The 10,000-nt window shown below is 57.2% G+C and overlaps 2 non-coding genes and 1 pseudogene across 2 annotated transcripts; all 3 read left to right on the top strand.

The window, feature by feature from the left end:
* The first annotated feature begins 3,347 nt into the window (after window positions 1-3,347).
* On the top strand, window positions 3,348-5,258 carry LOC124567931. Its single transcript, XR_006971063.1, has one exon. It is a non-coding gene; the product is annotated as a small subunit ribosomal RNA (ribosomal RNA).
* Window positions 5,259-5,609: 351 nt separating this feature from the next.
* Window positions 5,610-5,764, top strand: LOC124567928. Its single transcript, XR_006971061.1, has one exon. It is a non-coding gene; the product is annotated as a 5.8S ribosomal RNA (ribosomal RNA).
* A 188-nt stretch (window positions 5,765-5,952) lies between these two features.
* Window positions 5,953-10,000, top strand: part of LOC124567929 — a 7,975-nt pseudogene continuing 3,927 nt past the window's right edge.

The raw sequence follows: 10,000 nt of genomic DNA, 5'->3' as shown, positions 1-10,000 counted from the left end.
CCTAACCTATGTCGTACCTTAACCTAACCTATGTCGTACCTTAACCTAACCTATGTCGTACCTTAACCTAACCTATGTCGTACCTTAACCTAACCTATGTCGTACCTTAACCTAACCTATGTCGTACCTTAACCTAACCTATGTCGTACCTTAACCTAACCTATGTCGTACCTTAACCTAACCTATGTCGTACCTTAACCTAACCTATGTCGTACCTTAACCTAACCTATGTCGTACCTTAACCTAACCTATGTCGTACCTTAACCTAACCTATGTCGTACCTTAACCTAACCTATGTCGTACCTTAACCTAACCTATGTCGTACCTTAACCTAACCTATGTCGTACCTTAACCTAACCTATGTCGTACCTTAACCTAACCTATGTCGTACCTTAACCTAACCTGTATTGCGCCTTAACCTAACCTGTATTGCGCCTTAACGTAACCTGTATTGCGCCTTAACGTAACCTGTATTGCGCCTTAACGTAACCTGTATTGCGCCTTAACGTAACCTGTATTGCGCCTTAACGTAACCTGTATTGCGCCTTAACGTAACCTGTATTGCGCCTTAACGTAACCTGTATTGCGCCTTAACGTAACCTGTATTGCGCCTTAACGTAACCTGTATTGCGCCTTAACGTAACCTGTATTGCGCCTTTAACGTAACCTGTATTGCGCCTTAACGTAACCTGTATTGCGCCTTAACGTAACCTGTATTGCGCCTTAACGTAACCTGTATTGCGCCTTAACGTAACCTGTATTGCGCCTTAACGTAACCTGTATTGCGCCTTAACGTAACCTGTATTGCGCCTTAACGTAACCTGTATTGCGCCTTAACGTAACCTGTATTGCGCCTTAACGTAACCTGTATTGCGCCTTAACGTAACCTGTATTGCGCCTTAACGTAACCTGTATTGCGCCTTAACGTAACCTGTATTGCGCCTTAACGTAACCTGTATTGCGCCTTAACGTAACCTGTATTGCGCCTTAACGTAACCTGCATTGCGCCTTAACGTAACCTGCATTGCGCCTTAACGTAACCTGTATTGCGCCTTAACGTAACCTGCATTGCGCCTTAACGTAACCTGCATTGCGCCTTAACGTAACCTGTATTGCGCCTTAACGTAACCTGTATTGCGCCTTAACGTAACCTGTATTGCGCCTTAACGTAACCTGTATTGCGCCTTAACGTAACCTGTATTGCGCCTTAACGTAACCTGTATTGCGCCTTAACGTAACCTGTATTGCGCCTTAACGTAACCTGTATTGCGCCTTAACGTAACCGATATTGCGCCTTAACGTAACCTATATTGCGCCGTAACGTAACCTATATTGCGCCGTAACGTAACCCACATTGCCCCTTAACGTAACCTATATTGCGCCGTAACGTAACCTATATTGCGCCGTAACGTAACCCACATTGCCCCTTAACGTAACCCACATTGCCCCTTAACGTAACCCACATTGCCCCTTAACGTAACCCAACACACGTTGGGCCTTAACCCAACACACGTTGGGCCTTAACCCAACACACGTTGGGCCGTAACCCAACACACGTTGGGCCTTAACCCAACACACGTTGGGCCTTAACCCAACACACGTTGGGCCTTAACCCAACACACGTTGGGCCTTAACCTGCTCTGTAATTGTCATACGACGCGTTAAATTAGTGTAGTGTTGCCTAACTGCAACCCCCGCAATATAGTTTGCTACTCGCACTGCCCGGTCCCCAGTGTATCGCTTCATGTTAAACACCTTGCAGCTATACACTGTAATGTGGATGGCAGCAGGACGTACATGCTCAATGCCCTTTGCAGTTGTTCATTGGCATTTGCAGTTGTTCATTGGCATTCGCATGGCGAAGCACTTAGCCTACGCTGTGGTACGGCCTGTGTCAACTGTCCGCTGATGTTGTACGTCCAAATCACACACTGTACTGCACATTGGTCCTCATGTACTGAATGATACATCGTGGTACATGTGACCGTACAACGACTGCGCCAACAACGGCGAACCATGCGGTCCAAATGTTGTGCACTCAGCTACGTGTCGTCTCCCTATAAGAGCTGGATTGCAGTGTGGTATGCCCTGGATGGCGATCAGCATGAGCCGTCTGTTGATGTAGTGGCGCGTGTTGTCAGACGTAGTCGTCTCTTCTCACACACCGTGATAGCACGGTGCACTGCGTTCCACATCTGCGACATGCGACAGAGGCCGGTTGACAGTCGTTCGCGCAATGGACATCGCATACGTACGGGGGCCACCTTCCACGTGTTCGCTAAGCGTGGACATGTTGTTGCGTGTATGTGGGCAGACAGTGTGTCGTGACACCTGACACAGGCATGCAACAATCGTTGAATTTGCAAATGGCGATGGACGCCTACGTTTGCTGGTGACGTTACGCAAATGAACAACTGGTAAACCGTTGTGGTGCGGTTGTTCTCGCTAGGGGTGAATCAGTGATGGCGACGATCGGTTGAGCTACCAACCGGTTGTTGCAGCGATACCCACCATGCCCACGAACGTGAATGGCATGTGGGTGTGAAGCGATACGCGGCGGTGGCTGGGTGGGACCGTCCCCGGCCGGTGAGGGGGGGCCTCCCGGCGTGTTGGCCGTGCGGTGCGTGGGCGCACGCGCTACAGCCGGCTGGTGGGGGCGGCCAGTGGCAGGCGCGCCGGCCGACGGAGGCGGCAGGCGGCGCAGCTGCGCGCCGGCGCACCCTGCACGCGGCGCCGTGCGGCCAAAGTAGGTCCTCGCGGGCCCGGTGCGAAGCGCGGTGGACATCTGCAGTGTGCTGGTCCGATTGAGGACTGTGTGCGCTGAGGATGCGCCGCCGCCCGGCGCTCGGCGCCGCGACGCCGTCTGCTGCTCGGTCGCCTCTGCGGTTCTCGCAGGTGGTTTGTATCGCAGCTGTGCGGACGTGTTGGCGCGTGCGCTGTGCTGGGAGAGTTCGCTTCGGCACCCAAGTGGGGCTTTTGTCCTTCTGTGGCGCTGGCGTTGGAGCTGCCGGTCACCGTAGGTGGCGCGTGTTGTCTCCCGCCGGCAATGCCACGACAGCACGCTCCCGGGCCTCTGTCGGCAGCGGCAAGCTCAGTTGGGAGCACGGGTGGTCGCACCTAAAGCGTCTACTCGCCAAACTCCGGGCGATTGCGCCTCTCTCGAACCCGACCAAGTACTTAGGACGGCGCTGCGCGCCGCCGGGACCTGAGAGGGTTTCGAGGTGTATGGTGCAGGGGAGCTCAGCCTCCTCCTGTTTGCAGAATAATTGAGCGGACGCTTGCGTGTTCGCGCGGGCCCCCGGGACACACTCCCGGGCGGCCGGCTGCTCAGCTCTAGTTGACGCAGCTCCCTGGTTGATCCTGCCAGTAGTCATATGCTTGTCTCAAAGATTAAGCCATGCATGTCTCAGTACAAGCCGCATTAAGGTGAAACCGCGAATGGCTCATTAAATCAGTTATGGTTCCTTAGATCGTACCCACGTTACTTGGATAACTGTGGTAATTCTAGAGCTAATACATGCAAACAGAGTCCCGACCAGAGATGGAAGGGACGCTTTTATTAGATCAAAACCAATCGGTCGGCTCGTCCGGTCCGTTTGCCTTGGTGACTCTGAATAACTTTGGGCTGATCGCACGGTCCTCGTACCGGCGACGCATCTTTCAAATGTCTGCCTTATCAACTGTCGATGGTAGGTTCTGCGCCTACCATGGTTGTAACGGGTAACGGGGAATCAGGGTTCGATTCCGGAGAGGGAGCCTGAGAAACGGCTACCACATCCAAGGAAGGCAGCAGGCGCGCAAATTACCCACTCCCGGCACGGGGAGGTAGTGACGAAAAATAACGATACGGGACTCATCCGAGGCCCCGTAATCGGAATGAGTACACTTTAAATCCTTTAACGAGTATCTATTGGAGGGCAAGTCTGGTGCCAGCAGCCGCGGTAATTCCAGCTCCAATAGCGTATATTAAAGTTGTTGCGGTTAAAAAGCTCGTAGTTGGATTTGTGTCCCACGCTGTTGGTTCACCGCCCGTCGGTGTTTAACTGGCATGTATCGTGGGACGTCCTGCCGGTGGGGCGAGCTGAAGGCGTGCGACGCGCCTCGTGCGTGCTCGTGCGTCCCGAGGCGGACCCCGTTGCAATCCTACCAGGGTGCTCTTGAGTGAGTGTCTCGGTGGGCCGGCACGTTTACTTTGAACAAATTAGAGTGCTTAAAGCAGGCAAGCCCGCCTGAATACTGTGTGCATGGAATAATGGAATAGGACCTCGGTTCTATTTTGTTGGTTTTCGGAACCCGAGGTAATGATTAATAGGGACAGGCGGGGGCATTCGTATTGCGACGTTAGAGGTGAAATTCTTGGATCGTCGCAAGACGAACAGAAGCGAAAGCATTTGCCAAGTATGTTTTCATTAATCAAGAACGAAAGTTAGAGGTTCGAAGGCGATCAGATACCGCCCTAGTTCTAACCATAAACGATGCCAGCCAGCGATCCGCCGCAGTTCCTCCGATGACTCGGCGGGCAGCCTCCGGGAAACCAAAGCTTTTGGGTTCCGGGGGAAGTATGGTTGCAAAGCTGAAACTTAAAGGAATTGACGGAAGGGCACCACCAGGAGTGGAGCCTGCGGCTTAATTTGACTCAACACGGGAAACCTCACCAGGCCCGGACACCGGAAGGATTGACAGATTGATAGCTCTTTCTTGATTCGGTGGGTGGTGGTGCATGGCCGTTCTTAGTTGGTGGAGCGATTTGTCTGGTTAATTCCGATAACGAACGAGACTCTAGCCTGCTAACTAGTCGCGTGACATCCTTCGTGCTGTCAGCGATTACTTTTCTTCTTAGAGGGACAGGCGGCTTCTAGCCGCACGAGATTGAGCAATAACAGGTCTGTGATGCCCTTAGATGTTCTGGGCCGCACGCGCGCTACACTGAAGGAATCAGCGTGTCTTCCTAGGCCGAAAGGTCGGGGTGAACCCGCTGAACCTCCTTCGTGCTAGGGATTGGGGCTTGCAATTGTTCCCCATGAACGAGGAATTCCCAGTAAGCGCGAGTCATAAGCTCGCGTTGATTACGTCCCTGCCCTTTGTACACACCGCCCGTCGCTACTACCGATTGAATGATTTAGTGAGGTCTTCGGACTGGTACGCGGCATTGACTCTGTCGTTGCCGATGCTACCGGAAAGATGACCAAACTTGATCATTTAGAGGAAGTAAAAGTCGTAACAAGGTTTCCGTAGGTGAACCTGCGGAAGGATCATTACCGACTAGACTGCATGTCTTTCGGTGTGCGTGTCGTGTCGCGCAACACGCTACCTGTACGGCTCGCAGTAGCCGTGCGCCGCGTGCGGAACCACGCGTGCTTCTCAAAACTAACGCCAATGTTGTGTGGTACGAGCGCTGAAGCGCTGGAGCGGCTGGCCTGCGGCACCTGGCGCCTGGCGCCGGTTTTGAATGACTTTCGCCCGACTGCCTGTCCGCTCCGGTGTGGAGCCGTACGACGCCCATCGGCCGTGAGGCCGTTGGACACAGAACGCTTGAACAGGGGCCGCCACACGCCTACGTCCCGCCTATGCAACTGTCTTGAAAGAGACAGTGGAAACTAAGAAAAGATCACCCAGGACGGTGGATCACTCGGCTCGTGGGTCGATGAAGAACGCAGCAAATTGCGCGTCGACATGTGAACTGCAGGACACATGAACATCGACGTTTCGAACGCACATTGCGGTCCATGGATTCCGTTCCCGGGCCACGTCTGGCTGAGGGTCGGCTACGTATACTGAAGCGCGCGGCGTTTGCCCCGCTTCGCAGACCTGGGAGCGTCGCGGCCGCCTGTGGGGCCGGCCGCGCCTCCTGAAATGTGCGATGCGCGCCCGTCGCCTGGCGGTTCGCATACCGGTACTTACTCGGTAGCGTGCACAGCCGGCTGGCGGTGTGGCGTGCGACACCTCGTACAACGACCTCAGAGCAGGCGAGACTACCCGCTGAATTTAAGCATATTACTAAGCGGAGGAAAAGAAACTAACAAGGATTCCCCCAGTAGCGGCGAGCGAACAGGGAAGAGTCCAGCACCGAACCCCGCAGGCTGCCGCCTGTCGTGGCATGTGGTGTTTGGGAGGGTCCACTACCCCGACGCCTCGCGCCGAGCCCAAGTCCAACTTGAATGAGGCCACGGCCCGTAGAGGGTGCCAGGCCCGTAGCGGCCGGTGCGAGCGTCGGCGGGACCTCTCCTTCGAGTCGGGTTGCTTGAGAGTGCAGCTCCAAGTGGGTGGTAAACTCCATCTGAGACTAAATATGACCACGAGACCGATAGCGAACAAGTACCGTGAGGGAAAGTTGAAAAGAACTTTGAAGAGAGAGTTCAAAAGTACGTGAAACCGTTCTGGGGTAAACGTGAGAAGTCCGAAAGGTCGAACGGGTGAGATTCACGCCCATCCGGCCACTGGCCTCCGCCCTCGGCAGATGGGGCCGGCCGCCCGCGCGGAGCAATCCGCGGCGGGGCCGTGTCCGGTTGCCTTTCCACTCGCCGCGGGGTGGGGCCGTTCCGGTGTGCGGTGGGCCGCACTTCTCCCCTAGTAGGACGTCGCGACCCGCTGGGTGCCGGCCTACGGCCCGGGTGCGCAGCCTGTCCTTCCGCGGGCCTCGGTTCGCGTCTGTTGGGCAGAGCCCCGGTGTCCTGGCTGGCTGCCCGGCGGTATATCTGGAGGAGTCGATTCGCCCCTTTGGGCGCTCGGGCTCCCGGCAAGCGCGCGCGGTTCTTCCCGGATGACGGACCTACCTGGCCCGGCCCCGGACCCGCGCCGCTGTTGGCTCGGGATGCTCTCGGGCGGAATAATCGCTCCCGTCAGCGGCGCTTCAGCTTTGGACAATTTCACGACCCGTCTTGAAACACGGACCAAGGAGTCTAACATGTGCGCGAGTCATTGGGCTGTACGAAACCTAAAGGCGTAATAATGAAAGTGAAGGTCTCGCCTTGCGCGGGCCGAGGGAGGATGGGGCTTCCCCGCCCTTCACGGGGCGGCGGCCTCCGCACTCCCGGGGCGTCTCGTCCTCATTGCGAGGTGAGGCGCACCTAGAGCGTACACGTTGGGACCCGAAAGATGGTGAACTATGCCTGGCCAGGACGAAGTCAGGGGAAACCCTGATGGAGGTCCGTAGCGATTCTGACGTGCAAATCGATCGTCGGAGCTGGGTATAGGGGCGAAAGACTAATCGAACCATCTAGTAGCTGGTTCCCTCCGAAGTTTCCCTCAGGATAGCTGGTGCTCGTACGAGTCTCATCCGGTAAAGCGAATGATTAGAGGCCTTGGGGCCGTAACGACCTCAACCTATTCTCAAACTTTAAATGGGTGAGATCTCCGGCTTGCTTGATATGCTGAAGCCGCGAGCAAACGACTCGGATCGGAGTGCCAAGTGGGCCACTTTTGGTAAGCAGAACTGGCGCTGTGGGATGAACCAAACGCCGAGTTAAGGCGCCCGAATCGACGCTCATGGGAAACCATGAAAGGCGTTGGTTGCTTAAGACAGCAGGACGGTGGCCATGGAAGTCGGAATCCGCTAAGGAGTGTGTAACAACTCACCTGCCGAAGCAACTAGCCCTGAAAATGGATGGCGCTGAAGCGTCGTGCCTATACTCGGCCGTCAGTCTGGCAGTCATGGCCGGTCCCTTGCGGCCGGCCGCGAAGCCCTGACGAGTAGGAGGGTCGCGGCGGTGGGCGCAGAAGGGTCTGGGCGTGAGCCTGCCTGGAGCCGCCGTCGGTGCAGATCTTGGTGGTAGTAGCAAATACTCCAGCGAGGCCCTGGAGGGCTGACGCGGAGAAGGGTTTCGTGTGAACAGCCGTTGCACACGAGTCAGTCGATCCTAAGCCTAGGAGGAAATCCGATGTTGATGGGGGCCGTCATAGCATGATGCACTTTGTGCTGGCCCCCGTTGGGCGAAAGGGAATCCGGTTCCTATTCCGGAACCCGGCAGCGGAACCGATACAAGTCGGGCCCCTCTTTTAGAGATGCTCGTCGGGGTAACCCAAAAGGACCCGGAGACGCCGTCGGGAGATCGGGGAAGAGTTTTCTTTTCTGCATGAGCGTTCGAGTTCCCTGGAATCCTCTAGCAGGGAGATAGGGTTTGGAACGCGAAGAGCACCGCAGTTGCGGCGGTGTCCCGATCTTCCCCTCGGACCTTGAAAATCCGGGGAGAGGGCCACGTGGAGGTGTCGCGCCGGTTCGTACCCATATCCGCAGCAGGTCTCCAAGGTGAAGAGCCTCTAGTCGATAGAATAATGTAGGTAAGGGAAGTCGGCAAATTGGATCCGTAACTTCGGGATAAGGATTGGCTCTGAGGATCGGGGCGTGTCGGGCTTGGTCGGGAAGTGGGTCAGCGCTAACGTGCCGGCCTGGGCGAGGTGAGTGCCGTAGGGGTGCCGGTAAGTGCGGGCGTTTAGCGCGGGCGTGGTCTGCTCTCGCCGTTGTTGGCCTCGTGCTGGCCGGCGGTGCAGGATGCGGCGCGCCTGCGCGGCGTTCGCGCCCCGGTGCTTCAACCTGCGTGCAGGATCCGAGCTCGGTCCCGTGCCTTGGCCTCCCACGGATCTTCCTTGCTGCGAGGCCGCGTCCGCCTTAGCGTGCTCCTCCGGGGGCGCGCGGGTGCGCGGATTCTCTTCGGCCGCCATTCAACGATCAACTCAGAACTGGCACGGACTGGGGGAATCCGACTGTCTAATAAAACAAAGCATTGCGATGGCCCTAGCGGGTGTTGACGCAATGTGATTTCTGCCCAGTGCTCTGAATGTCAACGTGAAGAAATTCAAGCAAGCGCGGGTAAACGGCGGAGTAACTATGACTCTCTTAAGGTGGCCAAGTGGCGGCGGTGTGGCTGCATCCGGACTTGGCTTTTCGAAGTGCGGTCTTGATGTAGTCGTGCTGCTGCTGCGAGGTGCCTTCCTTGGGTTATAGTTACAGGGAGAGTGATGCGCAATACATGGGCCTAGCCCTCTTAGCCTCTCCTCTCCTGCGGTCTTCTCCCCTTCTCGTGGGCCCGCTGATTTTAGCAGAGTGGAAGACCGCACCAGGGGCTTGGGGGGGTTACCAGCCCCCCCTCGCACTATCCCTTTTTTTAGTTGGGGGCAGTAACCAGAGAAAAAGTGGTGGCCCTTCCGCTGAAGGTGCCACCCCAACTCCCCCAGCACCTAGCCGGCCAACCGGCCGTGCCGAAAATCTTGTAACTGTTGCAGCTGTATACGCCTGTAGTGAGTGCCACCGCAGCTTCACCACCAAAAACGGTCTCGGGGTCCATCGCCGCCGCCAACACCTTGCGGCCGCCAACGCGGAGATCGTCACGGAGAGGCATCGCGCGAGGTGGACGGAGGAAGAAGTCCTGTCGCTCGCCAAGGCAGAGGCCGAACTGTTCCTCGAGAGGGACGCCCGGTTCTTCTTTGTAAATCAAGAGCTCATCAGGATGTTCCCCGACCGAACGCTTGAGGCAATCAAGTGCCGACGGCGGCAAGCTGCCCACAAGCAGCTTGTCCGCCAATTCATGGAGGCGCTTGAGATCGGTCGGGGGGAAGAGCCGGCGTCCCGCCGGGGAGCGGCGAGCCCGCTGCCTGACGCGGGCGAGGCCGCTGCGCCGCCCGTCCGACGCAGCCGAGGACTTCGCGGCCGACACCACCGGGCCGCCGCCGGAGGGGCCGACTGACGCCGCCATCTGGGAGCATCTGGCGGGGCTACCCGCTTCCGCCCAGCGTTTCTCTGCCCTGGATCGTGTCATCGGTCTGGGGCGGGGCACGCCGCCCGATGTCATCCTGGGCATGCTCCCGGATGCCCTTGCGTCGGTCGGGTCCAGAGGGGAGAGATCGATCACCAGGACACAGCGGCCGCGCCAACCATCGAAGCGGCCGCCTGCCGCGCCGCCGACGCAGAAGCGCAAGCGGCGCCGCTGGGAGTACGCGAGAACGCAGGATGCCTTCCGACGGTCGCGTGCGCGTTGCGTGCGCGGCCTCTTGGATGGCACCCTGC

Source organism: Schistocerca americana, unplaced genomic scaffold (assembly GCF_021461395.2).
Source record: "Schistocerca americana isolate TAMUIC-IGC-003095 unplaced genomic scaffold, iqSchAmer2.1 HiC_scaffold_1419, whole genome shotgun sequence".
Taxonomy (NCBI): domain Eukaryota; kingdom Metazoa; phylum Arthropoda; class Insecta; order Orthoptera; family Acrididae; genus Schistocerca; species Schistocerca americana.
This window is presented reverse-complemented; position numbering and strand designations above follow the sequence as displayed.